At 42.3% G+C, this 17,091-nt stretch overlaps 1 protein-coding gene across 4 annotated transcripts in view; it reads right to left on the reverse strand.

Moving 5' to 3' along the window:
* The window catches only part of LOC145360546 (very long chain fatty acid elongase 5-like), a 37,196-nt gene extending 27,408 nt beyond the window's left edge, over positions 1-9,788 (reverse strand). For 3 of the 4 annotated variants that reach the window (XR_013889737.1, XM_080215818.1, XM_080215819.1), the window contains exons 1-2: positions 9,666-9,788; positions 9,497-9,548 (exon numbers count right to left, since the gene is read on the reverse strand). The gene's annotated coding sequence lies outside the window, so the exon portion shown is untranslated. Of the gene's footprint in view, positions 1-9,496; positions 9,549-9,665 lie in introns of those variants that run through there. The other variant, XM_080215820.1, reaches the window with a different exon arrangement.
* Between the last annotated feature and the right edge of the window lie 7,303 nt (positions 9,789-17,091).

The following is a 17,091-nucleotide window of genomic DNA, read 5'->3' on the forward strand; positions in this document are numbered from 1 at the left end:
ATGCACAGATTTTGTTCTCAAGTAGGTGTACTTTCAAAAGTCTGGTCAGGAGTAAGTTGTAAATTTACTCTTTGCAATTTATACTCTTTAATTTTAAATCTTTGTAAATTGTTCTGAGATTAGAAAAGGTGAGATACAAAAGTACATGATACACTGGTAATTGTGGCGCTGTTACCATCTATTTGTAATGTTAAAATTCTTTCCTATATGATGTCCAAAGATGTGCGGGTTAAGCCATGCTAAATTGCCCCTTCGTGTCCTGGGAGACTCAGGTTAGAGGGATTAGCAGGGTAAACATTTGGGTTGCGAGGATAGGGTCTGGGTAGGATTGTTGTTGGTGCAAACTCAATGGGCCGAATGGCCTCTTTCTGCACTGTAGGGGTTCTATGATGACACAGCATATTTTAAATAATGAACTTAATGAAGTGCTCAACTTTTCTGCTTAATTTATTATTCTCATTCGCTGAGGTGTCAAGTCAATGCCATCACCAATCAGGATCCAGGAACCAAATGTCACTGATCCAACCAAATCACTTATCAAAATACTTTTGGACACTATTTTTCTGCCTCAGGCAAAATGCTGAAGGGATTAAAAAATACTTAAACTTTGCTGCAAAGTGAAATCACTTCATGTTTGAAATGCCTGCATGAAGTTTCCCTTCACTCTTTCTGGTTAAAATTGAACTGCTGTGACCCTCTCTCTGGGACACTGCGTTACATTCCAGTCTCAGTCCAAAATTCCACTCGATACTGTTGATACTAGCTTTGACCAATTAACTCGTGTGCTTAGGAGAGGTACACTATGGCGATAAATACTGATAAACAAACACTGATAACTCAACATTCAGCAGACTCTGATGGGAATAAATCCATCAGTGAAATTAAACTCCAAAGTTATCTTCTGTAATGCACTTCTTATTCTCTGACAGGGCTATTCTAGAAAACCGGGAAATAATAGCACTTGATTAATACCACTAATTCGGAGTTTTAGTCGGACCAGGATAAAGGTGAGCACATCATTAAAAGGATTGAATACTGGACATCCTTGTTACATTGGTTAAGTTGTCAGTGGAAATTGGTTCACCATGATCACGTTAATTGGAACAAATGGGGAGTATTGAATGGGGTCAAACTGGAATGAAAAAGTAGAGAGACTTCGAGTTCATTTTAAGGCAACTGAACTTGTAACAGGTGCCTCAGAGAGAATTTTTGATTACTATCGATCAACCTGCAGCCTGAATAAGAATCGGATTTTACCTGCCCAGTCCACAAAGAGGTAACAAGTGAGAGTCTGTCCACAAAATCAATCAGCACCTGAGCCTGAAGTCACCTGTTATTGCAAAACAGCTCATGTTTAAATTTTTAAGTTTATTTATTAGTGTTACGAGTAGACCTACATTGCAGTGAAGTCACACTGAAAATCCCGTAGTCACAACGCTCATGTTCAGGTACATTGAGGGAGAATCTAGCATGACCAATTTACTTAACCAGCACGTCTTTCAGACTATGGGAGGAGCACCAGGAGGAAACCCACGCAGACACGGGGAGAATGTGCAAACACCACGCAGCCAGCGACCCAAGCCAGGAATCGAACCCAAGTGCCTTGTGATTGAGACAGCAGTGCTAACCACACTGTGCCGCCCACAAAGCCAGTCTGAAGATGATAATATTTCTCAGTTTGTAGGAGCACTGAGGAAATTTTCTGAAACATCTTGATGGTTTCTCAGTGATGCAAGAGACTACTTTGAAGAAAACAGCAGTAAAGAATAAAGTGTTGTTAGAAGCCAGATACAGGAGTGCTCCAACTCTCCAAAATCAGGGAATGGAGATTGATTCCAGACGTTTGTAAGATACAGGCCACAGAGCTGAAACAATTCAGACTGGACAGACACTTAACCATGGTGAAGGTGTGCTGGGAATTATCATCCAGGCCAATGTTTTACTAAGAGGATTACATGTTATAACTACACACAATTAGGTCACTTAACTAACTGTTACCCAATGTCAGTGGGTGATGAAAGACTGGAGGCAGGAAGAAAAAGTCCATAGCACTGTGAGGAATGAACAGAAGACTGAAAAGTCCAGTGTTCATTATGTTGCTTCTGAGGAGGAGCCTGAGGCAGAATCCATGTCACAAAGTGAGATGGACAAAGAAGAAAGGCATTTTCCTGCATATTCTGTAACAGGAAATGGGCGACAGGAGATTGGGGCCCCTGTAAAGTTGGAAAATCAAACACAAACTTGAATTGGGTTCTGAGGCTGCAATAATTATTTTGTCGCCAAGTTACTTTGAGGAATTGCATCCAAAAATTGCCCTGCAGAATATGTTTCAACTAAAATGTGGAATCAGAAAAACAAATGACTGCAATAGTAGTTATGGCAAAAGTGCAGCATTGGCATCTGATATTGGTTTTGTACGCTGAAGTTAAAGTAGATCAATATTAAGATCATCACTCAATTAAAAATCCATGGACATACTTGTGGTAAGGAACAGGTCCTTATCCAGTCCAAAATCTGGTAGTTAAAGATATCCAAGTAGAGTTTAATGTGAAAGAGAATATGAAGCCACATTGTTTTAAGCCCAGAATGGTAACAAAATGAAGCTTTTGGAAAATCTAGAAAAATAGATCTACCACAAAACACACGTCTATTCCCTGTTACCTCTTCAGAAATCAAAAGCGGTTGGTCAAGCAAGAAATTCCCTTTTGAAATGCTCTACAGGAAAGGATATCAACAGAAACACATTGCATGAAGTGCGGATGTAATTCAGAAATTAGACCGCAGTGACTGGCCAAGCCACACTGTACGTGGTATAAAGCCTGACATTGGTAGAAGAACTTATGTGACCACTGAGTAAGCCGAAAGCCTAATGTGGATCTTCATGAATATCTTCTGTTCAGGGCTGAAGAGCAGTTTGCCAATTTTAGTGTTATCCAACGAATTTCTCATTCAGATCTTTCCTTGGCTAATGACAAACACCAAAAGTAGGAGGGTGCACATTACTTAAAAGAAAGAATCTAAATGGGTGAGAGAAACAAAGGGATCTGGGAGCACAAATACACAAATCAAATGCACCAATTGAAAGTAACAATGGAAATTAATAAACCCAAAAAGAAACAAGCCTAGAACTTAAGTTTATTTCTAAAGCATTAGTTCTTTAAGTTTCTCACAGGAACCACTTAGTTGAGGCAAAAAACCCTGCAGACCACCTGTAGGTCCTATCCGCCTGTTTTCAAATGCCACCATATAAAACTCATCAGAATTAAGGGAAAGAATGGCATTGATTTTGATGAAACATCAATAAGGTGATGTCTGTTTCCAAGCCAGAGAGCTTCAGTCTCAAATTGGACTCCACGTTCAGCCAACTCCTTTGTTTTCAGCTATACAAGCGTCAAAGGTCAGGTTTCATTGCTGCGTGTTGTTGGGAATGGTACCAGGTGCTTGAATAGTGGGGAATAGCATACGGGCCTGTTCTCATTTGGTCTCAGCCTATCAGTGAGTTATATTAAGGGCCAGCGCTGAGACCATCTGGAAGACCCTCACAGAACACCAGTTGTCTCCATTTTGAGAAGCACTGTCTTCGCAGGATAGAATTGAAAAGCAGAGAAGCTATATCAAACTTGTATCAAAACTTTGATTGGACCACACCCACTGTACCACATGTATTACTATATTTTGATTTGATTTATTATTGTCACATGTATTAGTACACAGTGAAAGGTATTGTTTCTTGCATACTATACAGACAAAGCATACCGTTCATACAGAAGGAAACTAGAGAGTGCAGAACGTAGTGTTATAGTCATAGCTAGGATGTAGAGAAAGATCAACTTAGTGCGAGGTTGGTCCATTCAAAAGTCTGATGGCAGCAAGGAAGAAGCGGTTCATGAGCCAGTTGATATGTGACCTCAGACTTTTGTATTTTTTTCCCGACGGAAGGTGGAAGAGAGAATGTCTGGAGTACGTGGGGTCCTTAAGTATGCTGGTTGCTTTGGCAAGGCTGCTGGAAGTGTAGACACAGTCAATGGATGAGAGGCTGGTTTGTGTGATGGATTGGGCTACATTTACATTTTGGAGTTCTTTGTAGTCTTGGGCAAAGCAGGAGCCATACTAAGCTGTGATACAACCAGAAAGAATGCTTTCTATGGTGCATCTGTAAAAGTTGGTGACAGTCGTAGCTGACATGCCAAATTTCCTTAGTCTTCTGAAAAAGTAGAGGTGTTGGTGGGCTTTCTTAACTATAGTGATGACATGGGGGGACCAGGACAGGTTGTTGGTGATTCTGGATTCCTAAAAACCTAAAAGTTCTTGACCATTTCTACTTTGTTCCCATTAATGTAGACAGGGGCACGTTCTCCACTAAGCTGCCCAAAGTCGTTACTATATTAGTAATTATATATTATTATATCTAATTATATTATCTCTAAAGAACTATAATAATAATATAACACTATGTTATATGGAAAGAATATAGAAGCACTAGAAAGGGTGCAAAAATGATTAAAGTGAAGCATAATTGTGACTCTATATCCATCAGGAAAGGATGAATAAGCTGGGTCTCCTCTCTTGAAAAGAGAAGGTTGAAGAATGACCTAACTGAGGTCTTTAAAATGAAGAAAGCTTTTGATGGAGTGTGTTTCCCATTTGTATAAATAGAGGTCATCAAAACAAGATAGCCATCAAGAAATTCGATAGGGCATTCAGGAGAAACCTCCTTATACAGAGAGCGATAAGAATGTGGAACTTGCTGCCATAGGAAGTAGTTGAAGAGATGACAATAAATACATTGAAGGTGAGGTTAGAAAAGTATGTGAAGGAATAGGGAATAGAGGGTTGTACTGATGAGGGAATGGGAGGATCTCGAGTGGAAAATAAACACCAGCATGGATTGTTGAAGCAAATGGTTGCCACTGGGCTGTAGTAGGGTAGACTCCTCATTGTTTGAATTTGTCCACGGTAGAAGTAATTTCAAAAGGTCACATTTTTACAGCTTAAACCTATGCTATGGAATTTGATTGAAGTGCAGGAAGAGTGCTTGGTGCCACCCCCACTCTCTGAGCTGCTTTTGCGTGAAGCCTGAGGCAAGAAGTGTCCAAGACATCCGGGTGACTTGGCAGCTGCAGCAGATAACTTGTACAAAGTATTTTTCTGCTTTCACATTTTGCTGCAATGTTCTAAGGTTTGCTAATCACGGACAATACGTAAAGACAAGGAGGTGGGTACCAAGAATCATAAAAGCACATGAAATATAGACAGGAATAGGCTATTAGACCCTCCAAGCCTGCTCCATCGTTCAATAAGATCACGTCTGATCGGTTTATGGCCTTAACTCTACTTTCCTGCCTGCATCCCCCAGCCTCCAAGGTTGGGTCCCTGACGCTGTGAGGCAGCAGTGCTCACCACTGTGTCACCCATTAGTCATTACAGAGATGTACACCAAAAACCTCTATCCTCATCTGTAACTGAGATTGGAGTTTTGGTTGGGATGTCAAATTCTCCATTCTCAGTGGCAGTTAGGTGAGCATGAATAAGATTAAAGAATCTTATCCATGATTGCAATGTGACCAAGGCAGGGCCATGAATGTACAACGGTCTCCCTCTTCAGGTAGAGGTAAGGAGGAATTTCTTCATTCAGAGAGATGTTAGCCTTTGGAATGACGCGGAGGGCAGGAGGGTGGGAGAGGCTGAGGAATGGCGGTAGGATGGGAGGGACTGTGGGAAAGGGTGGGAGGACTGTCAGTGGTACAAGCTGGGAGGGGCTGCGGGGGAGCGTCTGTTGTCAATATTCAGCAAGGTTTAGTGTTTGAGGAGCAAGATTGATGAAGCAGATCACATGAGAAGTTTACAGGTAACTGTATACCCCTTGAGAGGGAGCCTGACAATCTGACACTGGAAGGAATGGCCACATTTCCCTTCAACCTCTTCAGGAACATAGGTGGTGTGTTCTTTCTGTAAACTCTTCCACTGCCCAGAATGGGTCATGGCACAATGCCAATCCCTGCCACCCTGAATGTTTCAGAGAACACCAGGGAAATTGAAGGGTTATCCCAGAATTCTCTCCAGCATTCCAGGACACAGTTACAGAGCATCACCATCAATGGATCAGAGGTTTGGCTGGAGTGGGAGCACTGATGGAGAAGGAAAAAATCAGAGAGAGAGAGTAGCAGTGGAGCACGAAGGATAAAGAGTGTTCGATAAGTGAAAGGTAAATAAATGCCAGGAATGCAATTGCAGAAGGTCACAGGAGGAAAAAAAAACAAATACATCAAGCTATATAAAAAACAAAGGAGGGCTGTGTACCTTACAAGTGACTTTGCCAGTTAAACAATCGCCTCCAATTGCAAATCAAATATTTAATTCAGTGGCTTTGACCGTATTAACTCCTATATACAGCATGTAACTGCTCTGATGAAAGCAGTTTAAAGAACCTTTTGGAAACGGTTTATTCTTTATATGAGAATAAACTTAAATGAGACCAACTAACAGACCTAATTGTGATGTGGCGATTCCGACTTTGGAATGGTGTAAGCACAGTAAGAAATCTCACAACTCAAGGTTAAAGTCCAACAGATTTATTTGGTAGCACAAGCCACAAGCTTTCAGAGCGCTGCCCCTTCATCAGGTGAATGGGAGTTCTGTTCACAAACAGGACATATAAAGATATAAACTCAATTTACAAAATAATGGTTAGAATGTCTTATTCTTTATAGGTAATCAAGTCTTAAAGATACAAAAAATGTGAGTGACATTGACATCACTCACATTGTCTGTACCTTTAAGATTTGATTACCTGTAAAGACTCACATTCTAACCATTATTTTGCAAATTGAGTTTGTGTCTTTATATGTTCTGTTTGTGAACAGAACTCCCATTCACCTGATGAAGGGGCAGCCCTCTGAAAGCTAGTGGCTTATGCTATCAAATAAACCTGTTGGACTTTAACCTGGTGTTGTAAGACTTCTTACCAGACCTAATTGTCACAGACAACATTGCCCCACTGGCTAAAGAATCACTCACAATCCAAGACCTGTCAACCAGTCTTGAAAATAGTCACATCAAGGCTGGTTTGTGCATCAGCTGCAGGAAGACTATGACAATGATGACTAGACGGCAACCAGGCCCACTACCATCGACCAAGGACATCAACCATTTCCCCTATCCAGGAGGCAACATCTCCTGGGAGGTTGGTGAAGTGATTGATGGCCACGCAAGAATCAGCATCAATCTGCCTGCGACTCCACATGGTGTAGACAACCATCAATACATGAAGCTGCAATTCGATAGCTCCATGGCACTGCCAAACATAATCTACGCAACTGAGACACGGATAAGAACAGCAAAGGTGTGTTCTAAACAGGATGTCTTCAACCAGCGCTGCCAATGTAAGATCCTGGGCATCACATGGAGAGACAGCAATGCCATAGGATCAGTAAAAGGCAACAAAGAGACAACAGAGGCTGGTAAGACACACCCTCCACTCCCGCATATAGGTCCTGCCAGAGTGGCAGTAGAGAGAGCACCACCAGGCAGAAGAAGAAGATGGGGCCAGGCAAAGAAGATCAGCCCAGTAGATTGAAGAAGGATGTCCAAGGGCAGGACACTACCCTATTGGAGTGAGAGAGGTTGCGATAGACAAGAACTATACTATAGTTATAGACACAATAGTTAAGAAAGCCCACCAATGCCTCTACTTTCTCAGAAGACTGAGGAAATTTGGCATGTCAGCTACGACTCTCACCAACTTTTAGAGATGCACCATAGAAAGCATTCTTTCTGGTTGTATCACAGCTTGATATGGTTCCTGCTCTGCCCAAGACCGAAAGAAACTACAGAAGGTCGTGAATGTAGCCCAATCCATTACTTAAACCATCCTCCATCCATTGACTCTGCCTACACTTCCTGCTGCCTCGGCAAAACAGCCACGCACCTCAGACATTCTCTCTTCCACCTTCCATCTTTCACGAATCGACCAACTCAAGAACAGCTTCTTCCCTGCTGCCGTCAGACTTTTGACCAGACCTACCTTGCATTAAGTTGATCTTTCTCTACACCCTAGCTATGACTGTAACACTACATTCTGCACACTCTCCTTTCCTTCTCTGTGAACAGAATGCTCTGTCTGTCTAGCATGCAAGAAACAACACTTTTCACTGTAAACCAATACATGTGACAATAATAAATCAAATCAAAAGCCAGTGGTATGGTCCTGCTACCTAATGTCCCACATGGAACCACAGGAACTCAGTCTCCGTAGGTTGAATGGGACAGTCAGCAATTGATTGGATTCTATAGGACGAAAATCTATAACTGTGGAGATTTTAAAACAGAATGGTTTGATAGGGTCGAGAAGCTATTTTCTCTGATAGGGAATTCAGAAAAAAATTTTAAAATTAGAGCGAGACTGTTCAGGACTTAATCAGGAAGCACTTTTTCACACAAAGGATGGTGGAAATCTGGAACTCCCTCCCTCAAAACTCTGGGGAACACTGGGGAATAACCGGAGCCTTCAAGACGGAAATTGACATTTCTTATATTCTAAGGGAAGGGTGTTGTGGAATATGAATTAAAGGCAGGTTGCAGTGCAGATCAACTATGATCTAACAGAATGGTAGAACCAGCTTGAGGGGCTGAATGGCCAAGTGGCGTTCCTAAAAAACCTAAACCTCTTGTGAAAAGGCTGGCCAGCCCTGTTGTGAGCCATCACCAAGAGCAGGGTGAGATGAGCAAAAGCATAGCAAAGGCAATTCCAGCTTTATTGTGTTCTGTTACAAATCTGTTTAAAGAAACGATGGACTTACTCGTGTTTAGCACTAAAGCACACGTCCAGCTGAACCATCTGGATTAATTTTCAAAACAGCCTCTCTGACTTTTTTATCACACTTCCCCAACCACAGGAACATTCAACCCAGCTGGTACTGTGTGTGACAAAGAACCCCTAAGATCAGACTCATTACAACGCGGGAATGAATGCACCAAACAACTGACACTATCACAACAACTCTGCAAGATCCTGGCCCGATGGAGGAGTGTTGAAGGGTCACAGATCTAAAGCGCGTTTGGGCTATCTATTAGCAGTAAAGGAGGGTCCAACTGTCTAAATTGCTGTAACTAAAGAGAAAATAACATTAAAACAACTAAGCAAAGTGCCCTGGAAATTATAAACTGTAGCAGTTAAGGAGAATCTGACAAAATTGTAACTATGGCTATCGAAACAGCTCACTCTGTTCTCCCTAAGCGATCCTCCCCCCTCAGTTACACAGTGAAATGGTCACACGTTGTGTATCCAGATTGTGGATCAACATATTTCTTTTGAGAAGGGAGGATTAAAGCTTGAATAAACATACTGTTAGGTGACGCTGAACTTCCTAGCTCACTTACAAATACATCGCCTTTGTCTGTGCTCGCCTCCCATTGCAAACTTTAAACTCAATTGAGCAATGCCTTTACTCCCTGCTTGTTTAGCTGATGTCTTGACATTTTAAACAAAAAAAAATACCCCAGGAGTTGTGGTTGATCCTCGTGTTCTGTACACACAGACCGGCAGCGCCCTGGAAAGAAAAATAAATAAAGTCAATCCTTAATAAACACACTGTTCTACAAAAGTTTCAAAGCAGAGACGAAAAGCCCACACTTGGCACGAAAAACCAATCATATTACTCATGTACCTTCACTTAACGTCTCGCAGTTTGCCAACTGGATGCACCAAGAGTTTTTCCGGAAGGAATCTGTTAGCAAACATGACGTTGCACTATTTGGTTTTGGGTTAGACCTATCAGGAAGTAACAGTGAATGAAAGTGAATGTGGGAAGGGATGAATCTTGTCAGGCAACTTATAAAACCCACCACTGAAAGCCGGGAATGGGAGGGAGCTTCTAGTAAAACCCCATGATACACTATACACACAGATCATTCACCAATATATCCAGCATTCTTATTTATCATTTACAAAATAATACCCGCTTCAATTTTTAGCATCTTTCAGCTTATTTATTAGTGTCACAAGTCGGCTTACAATGAAGTTACTGTGAAAATCCCCTAGTCACCACACTCTGGCGCCTATTCGGGTTCACTGGGGGAGAGTTTAGCACGGCCAAAATGCACCTAACCAGCTTGTCTTTGGAACTATGGGAGGAAACCAGAGCACTCCAGGGAAACCCACAGAGGCAGGGAGGATGCGCAAACTCCACGTAGACAGTGACCCTAGCCAGGAATCGAACCCAGGTCCCTGGAGCTGTGAGGCAGCAGTGCTTACCACTGAGCCACCATGCCACCCTTAAACTAAAGCTTTGCCAGATAAGACTGCAGTTTAGAATTTAAAATTCTGCTGTCAAGATGGGCAATACAGTAAGAAGTCTCACAACACCAGGTTAAAGTCCAACCAGTTTATTTGATAGTAAACCCACAAGCTTTCGGAAACGTTGTTCCTTCGTCAGGTGTGGAAAGTTGGGCAATAATCTGTGTTTTGTTCAGTAGCTGATGACCTCAAGCTGATGGGTGGGTATCACACTACAGCAATAGCTTTGCATGTCCCCAAGCCGTTCTCCAAAGAACTGTTCTCCTGGCTGCTAATATGTAATCTTAGAAGGTGGCAGGTTGCAATGTGTACACCAAACTGAATTGCAGGCTCTCAATTCTGCTTTCCCTCACACAATCTGAAATCTCCAAGGTGATTGCTTGGGCTTTCTATGATGAGCTCCAAATGTGGAGAAATTCTGGGCACTAGATTGTTAGCCACGTGCCAGCTACATGCCCAAGACAACTAAGCTGTTTTTCCACATGTCAAAGTCAACAGTGAATATTGGTGGACTCTTTCTTCACAGATTAGATTACAAATGGAAATCTCTCTCTGTTCTGGTCACCAAACAGTTGACTCTATCCCTTGCTAAGCAATCCTCCCCCTCAGTCCTGGTTGCCAGTACATTGTCCGCCAGGTTTCTGCAAGAGTGGGAACTGAGATGATTTCTCTGCAGAGTACAATGAAACAAAGGTGAATTCATCAAAAACTGGCGATTGTAGTATAGGTGTATCTGATATAGCAAGGTTAATATGGGACTAGGAAACAATACCATCCACAGTGTGATGTAAGGAAATACATTACATGGGGTTACAGGGATAGGGCCTGGGTGGGATTGTGGTCGTACAGGTTCAATGGGCCAAATGACCAACTTTTGCACTGTCGAGATTCTACGATTCTATGACCTGGGACTAGAGGCAGTTGTCGACAGGACAAAGACCTGTGCAGAATCAATCATAGAGTTATATCATAGCTTAGGCTGTACCCGGTATATATGTACATGTTATCAGTAAACACAATATTAAACCATACAAGACTCAGAACCTGGTTACGAGAAATACTGAATATCTAACATATGACAGGGATCAAACTGGGAATCTCTTGTCTGCAAGGCTCAGTGATGCACTTATTGAATCAGCTGAGTCATTTAAGGAAGCCCACTTTTGCTTTCATTCTGGAAAATGAGGGGAGAAAACATTTCGTCTAAGATCAGAAATCCATGAAACAACAGATCAATCTTGTATGCAAATTCCGATTGGTCTGTTGCACATTATCACCCAATTTTCTCCCTCAGGGTAGAACTTCCCCACAGTGTAGCCATATCTGTAATAATTTAGCCCTCAATCCTGCAGCTAGATAAGAAGCTGGGACCACGATTTGACAAATTAAAACATTGCTGTTCTGTGAAACAGGGAGTCTCTAATATTCCCTGGCTTGAAGTTGATAATTTGGACTAAATTGGTTCAACGATTGTACAAAATTGATGGGGAGAACTCTTCAAATGCAGTTTGCAATCCTTCTGAAGGTTTGGCTGATCTCAGAAATTATTTCACAAGAATAATCACCTCCAATTCACCTCACTCCCCAGACAAGAATTACAATCCTGTCCCAATTTTGAAGTGAATCTGGTTCTGCTCACTCCCTGTACATCATCTCGACAGGCAGCTATGATTGTGGGACCATCAGTCACTTTACCACACCCAGTCCAGGAGCACAGTTAATCTACACAGCGTGGAAACATGCCTGCAGCTCACTTATCCTGCACTCAATCAAAATCAAGAAGTAATTAATTTGAAGACAAAGGTTTAAATCACCAATTGGCAGCATGAGCCACTCCAAATAACAGATTAAAGACTACAACTCCACTAATATTTCAGTCATTACATAGTTTAACCTATATTCATACTAGTAACACTAAGACTCGTTTTACACCCTCAAGCCTTTGGAACGTGAACAGTATCCCTCTAAACTGAAGCAATACAGGTTTTTCTTTCACTTACCTCATCATAGTTACTACCACTCCCTTCTTTTGATTCTGGCATTCTCAGTTCACTTGCTATTTGTCCACTGTCTCCCACTGGCATTCTATCACTCACACTTGCTCACGTCCATCACCAATTCCTCCCTTCCCTCTTCTGCCTGTTCCCATACAATCTGCTTTGTCAATGCTTTGTCTGATGGCAGCAGGGAAGAAGCTGTTCTCGAGCCGATTGGTACATGTTTTGTTCGAGTTTTGTATCTTTTTCCTGATGGGAAAAGGCGCAAAAGGGTATATCTGGGATGAGATCCTGGATTATGCTGGCTACTTTTCCAAAGCAACAAGAAATGTAGATGAAGCCAATGGATGAGAGGCAAGTTTGAGTGATGGACTGGGCTATATTCACAACTCTTTGCAGTTTATTGCAAAGAGTTCCCGCCCCCCCCCCCCCCCTCCCCGGGTTCCCACGCCCCTGCACAGTTGCAGCAAGACCTCCCTACTTTAATATTTTATCCCCTTTTCTATAAAGGCCAACATTCCATTCGCCTTCTTGATCACCGGCTGCACGGGTTGTGAACGTAGCCCAGTCCATCACTCAGGAAAAAGATACAAAACCCGAACAAAACATGTACCAATCAGCTCAAGAACAGCTTCTTCCCTGCTGCCATCAGACTTTTGAATGGACCTACCATTTATTAAGCTGCTCTTTCTCTGCACCCTATCGTAAATGCAACATTACATCCTGCACCCTCTCCTTCCTTTCTCTCCTATGTACTCTATGAACAATATATTTTGTCTGTCGAGCATGCAAGAAACAATACTTTTCACTGTATCCCAGTGACAATAATAAATCAAAAAAAATCAAAAGATCAGACATGAGGTCAGGACGCGAACCTTTCCTTTGAACCTGGAGTATATTCAGTCCAACTCCCGGGATATGGTAGAAGATTTGGATATTCCATACAGATTATTGTTGCAAACACACTTCTTCCTTTTGTTTTCAGCCCAGACATACTTGGCATCTTGCCAGCCAGACACCAAAAGCAGTGATTCACCAATGGAAGGCCTCATGTTCAGACATCCTCCCTGAATTGTTGCCCCATAGAATGGTTGCTAATGGCCTAATGAGCCACATCACAAATAACCAGGCTGTGAGTTGTGTCAAGAGGTCGCAGCCCCTCCTTCATAATTGAAGACAGCTGTTTCACAACACTTTGGGTTGTTTGCCCAATGTTCCAGATCTTTGAGACAAGAGGTTACTAATCCAGGAGCTGGAAATGTGAAATAAAATCAGGAATAGCTGGAAATACACGGTGGGTCTGGCAGCACCTGTGGAGAGAGAAACAGAGTTAATGTTTCAGGTCGATGGTCATTCATTAGAACTGGGAGTCCTAAAGATGTAACAGTTTTTCAGCAAGGCAGAGAAATGGGGAAAGAGGAGGAAGCACAAACATTAAGGTCTTCACCAGGTGACATGATGGTACAGTGGTTGGCACTGCTGCCTCACGTCATCAGCGATCCGGGTTCGATTCCTGACTTGGGTCACTGTCTGTATGGAGTTTACACATTCTCCCCTTGTCTGCATGGGTTTCCTCTAGGTGCTCCAGTTTCCTCCTACAGTCCAAAGAATATGTACAGGTTAGGTAGATTGGCTATTCTAAATTGCCTCTTAGTGTCAGGCAGGATTAGCAGGGTAAATACATGGAGTTATGGGAATAGGCCTTGGGTGGGATTGTTGTTGGTGCAGAATTTGATGCATCAAATGGTTTCCTTCTGCACGTAGGATTATATGATGCTAACAGGGTAGGAATTTGGATAAGTCAACCCATGATGGGACGGTGAGCATACAGGTTGGATTTGTCCTGCTTTTTCTGGATGGGGCAAACATGGTCAATATTCCACATTGTTGGGTAGATGCCAATGCTGTAGCTGCACTAGCACTTTTGGCCAATAAAGTGTAGTTTTTCATATACCTCATGGAAAAGTTGACTCTACTTTTAGAGGGATCAAAGCTCAGAAATTTCAAAACTGAAGCATAATACCATTAATCACAATTTCACATTTACCCACATTCTACTCTATTTGCCAGGTCTTTTTCCATTCTTTGTAGCCATCCCTCACTTTAACAGCAAGTTGTATACTGTTTTAAACTTTAAGGATGAAGTGGAACTTACCCACTTACCTAACTCTCACCAACCAATTAGTTCCTTTCCATGTAGTAGATTAAGAACCAATCCCAAAGGGTGAGAGATAGAAGAAATGAAGGGAAACAAATACCCCTCTCCCCCTGCCCTGCCCCACTTAATAAACTCCAAGTTCGCTCTCAAGTTTTTTGCTGCACTCAGATTTGCTCTGGTTGGTCATCCTCAATGAATCATACCTTACCATCAATGTTAGACTATTGCTCAAATAGTTTGAGAGAAAGCTTTCCAAATTTTGAAACAAGCCCCTGGATGTCAAAAAGGAGGACTTTGCATAGTCGACAGGGCTAAGTTTGCCATCATCATTTCCAGTGCCTAAGTCAATGCTACAAAACTAATAAGAGGTCAAACCTAAAAGCTCTGTATCTGAATACACATAGCATTCAAAATAAAACAGAGGAACTGACATCATAAATAGAAATAAGCATTGTCTGATAGCCATTACAGAAATGGCTGCAGAATGATATTTATTGGGACCCAAATTTTGAAGGGTATACTTAGGAGGGATGCAGAACTCGCAAATTATAATCTACATACAGACTAGAAAAATCAAATGAGCAAAAGCAGTGGCACAGTGACACTGATTGGCACTACTGCCTCACAGTGAGAGGGATCCGGGTTCAGTTCTGATTGGCTGTGTGGAGTTTGCACATTCTTCCTGTCTCTGCATGGGTTTCCTCCCACAGTCCAAAGATGTGCAGGTTAGGTTGATTGGCTTTGGTAAATTTCCCCCATAGTGTCAGGGGGATTAAGAGGGTAAATATGTGGACTTACGAGGATGGGACCTGCATGAGATTGTTACAGGCCTGATGGGCCAAATGACCTTGTTCTGCACTGTAGATTTTATGATGATTCGAATGAAAAGTAGCCTGGATGAGAAATGCATAGAATGTTTTCAAGATAGATCCTTAGAACAGCATGTTCTGGCACTGACCAGCAAACAATAACACAGGATTAATAATGACCTCAGTGAAAGTGACCTACGGTAGCAGCGATTATGATTGAATTTTACATTCAGTTTAAGAGAGAGAAGAGTGGGTTTTAGGCTAAAATATTAAATTTTAGCAGCAGCAGTTATGAGGATATGAAATCAAATTTGGCTAAAGTGACCTGGCACATTAGATTAAGAGATAGGTCATTTGAGGGGCTATTTCAAAATACATAGATTCCTGCTTGATCTAAAACATTAAAATGCATGCGCAATGTCCTTTCACAACTGCAACATTTAATACACTTTAGTCATCTGGCAACATTTGTGATGTTTAAACAAGTTTTGGTATATTGCGCTGCAGGATTGAGTGAGAGAGTGAAGAGAACATAAGAACATAAGAAATAGGAGCAGGAGTAGGCCATCCAGCCCTTCGAGCCTGCCCCGCCATTCAATAAGATCATGGCTGATCTGTCGCTGCTCAGTTCCACTTTCCCGCCCTCTCCCCATAACCCTTAATCCCCTCTCTTATCAAAAACCCATCAACCCACGTCTTAAAAATATTTAGCGAGGCAGCCTCCACCACTTCAACGGGCAGAGAATTCCAGAGATTCACGGCCCTTTGAGTGAAGAAGTTCCTCCTTAACTCCGTTCTAAACCGCCCCCCTTTTATCTTGAGGCTGTGCCCCCTAGTCCTACTGTCTTTTTTGAGCGGGAACAGTCTCTCCACCTCTGTCCTATCCATCCCATTCATCTTATACGTCTCAATGAGATCTCCCCTCATTCTTCTAAACTCTAACGAGTACAAGCCCAGTTTATTCAGCCTCTCCTCATAGCTCAACCCCCTCAACTCCTGTATCAGCCTAGTAAACCTCCTCTGCACTCCCTCCAAGGCCAAAATATCTTTGCGCAGGTGCGGCGCCCAAAACTGCACACAGTACTCCAGCTGCGGCCTCACCAATGCCCTATACAGCTGCAGCAAGACCTCCCTACTTTTATATTCAATCCCCCTCGCTATGAAGGCCAGCATCCCATTCGCCTTCCTGACCACCTGCTGCACCTGCAAGCTGGGTTTTTGCGACTCATGCACAAGGACCCCGAGGTCCCTCTGCACCGTCGCCTGCTGCAGTTTTTCGCCCCGTAAGTAATAGTCCTTCCTACCATTCTTCCTACCAAAGTGGACCACCTTCAAGCTTCACCACACAATATTCCCAACTTTAAAAAAAACACCTACCATCAGGATAGGGGAAGTCAGATGCTCAACTTTAAGAGGGGAAGTTATCAGCAGATTTAGAATCATAGAATCCCTACAGTGCAGAAGGAGGCCATTTGGCCCTTCAAGGCTGCATTAACCTCAAAGCCACCCAGGCCCTATTCCTATAGCCCTATGCATTTACACTGCTAATCCCCCTGATACTAGGGTCAATTTAGCATGGCTAACCCACCTAACCCGCACATTTTTGGACTTTGGATTTAATTCAAGTGACTAAGCTACCAAACCACTCTCCAAATTGATAAACACATAGTCCTCCCCTACAGAGATGTAAGTGGTACAAGAATGCAATGTTTAAGAAACAAGTTAATCCAATTTATGATTGTTCACATAACAATCTACTTTACTATAATCTAAAGTATCAACAACTAGTAAAAAATGGAACTTAATGATGTTTACACACCATTAATTAATACT

The sequence above is a fragment of the Carcharhinus amblyrhynchos genome, chromosome 31 (genome assembly GCF_965287045.1).
Source record: "Carcharhinus amblyrhynchos chromosome 31, sCarAmb.v2.hapA, whole genome shotgun sequence".
In the NCBI taxonomy this organism is placed as follows: Eukaryota; Metazoa; Chordata; class Chondrichthyes; order Carcharhiniformes; family Carcharhinidae; genus Carcharhinus; species Carcharhinus amblyrhynchos.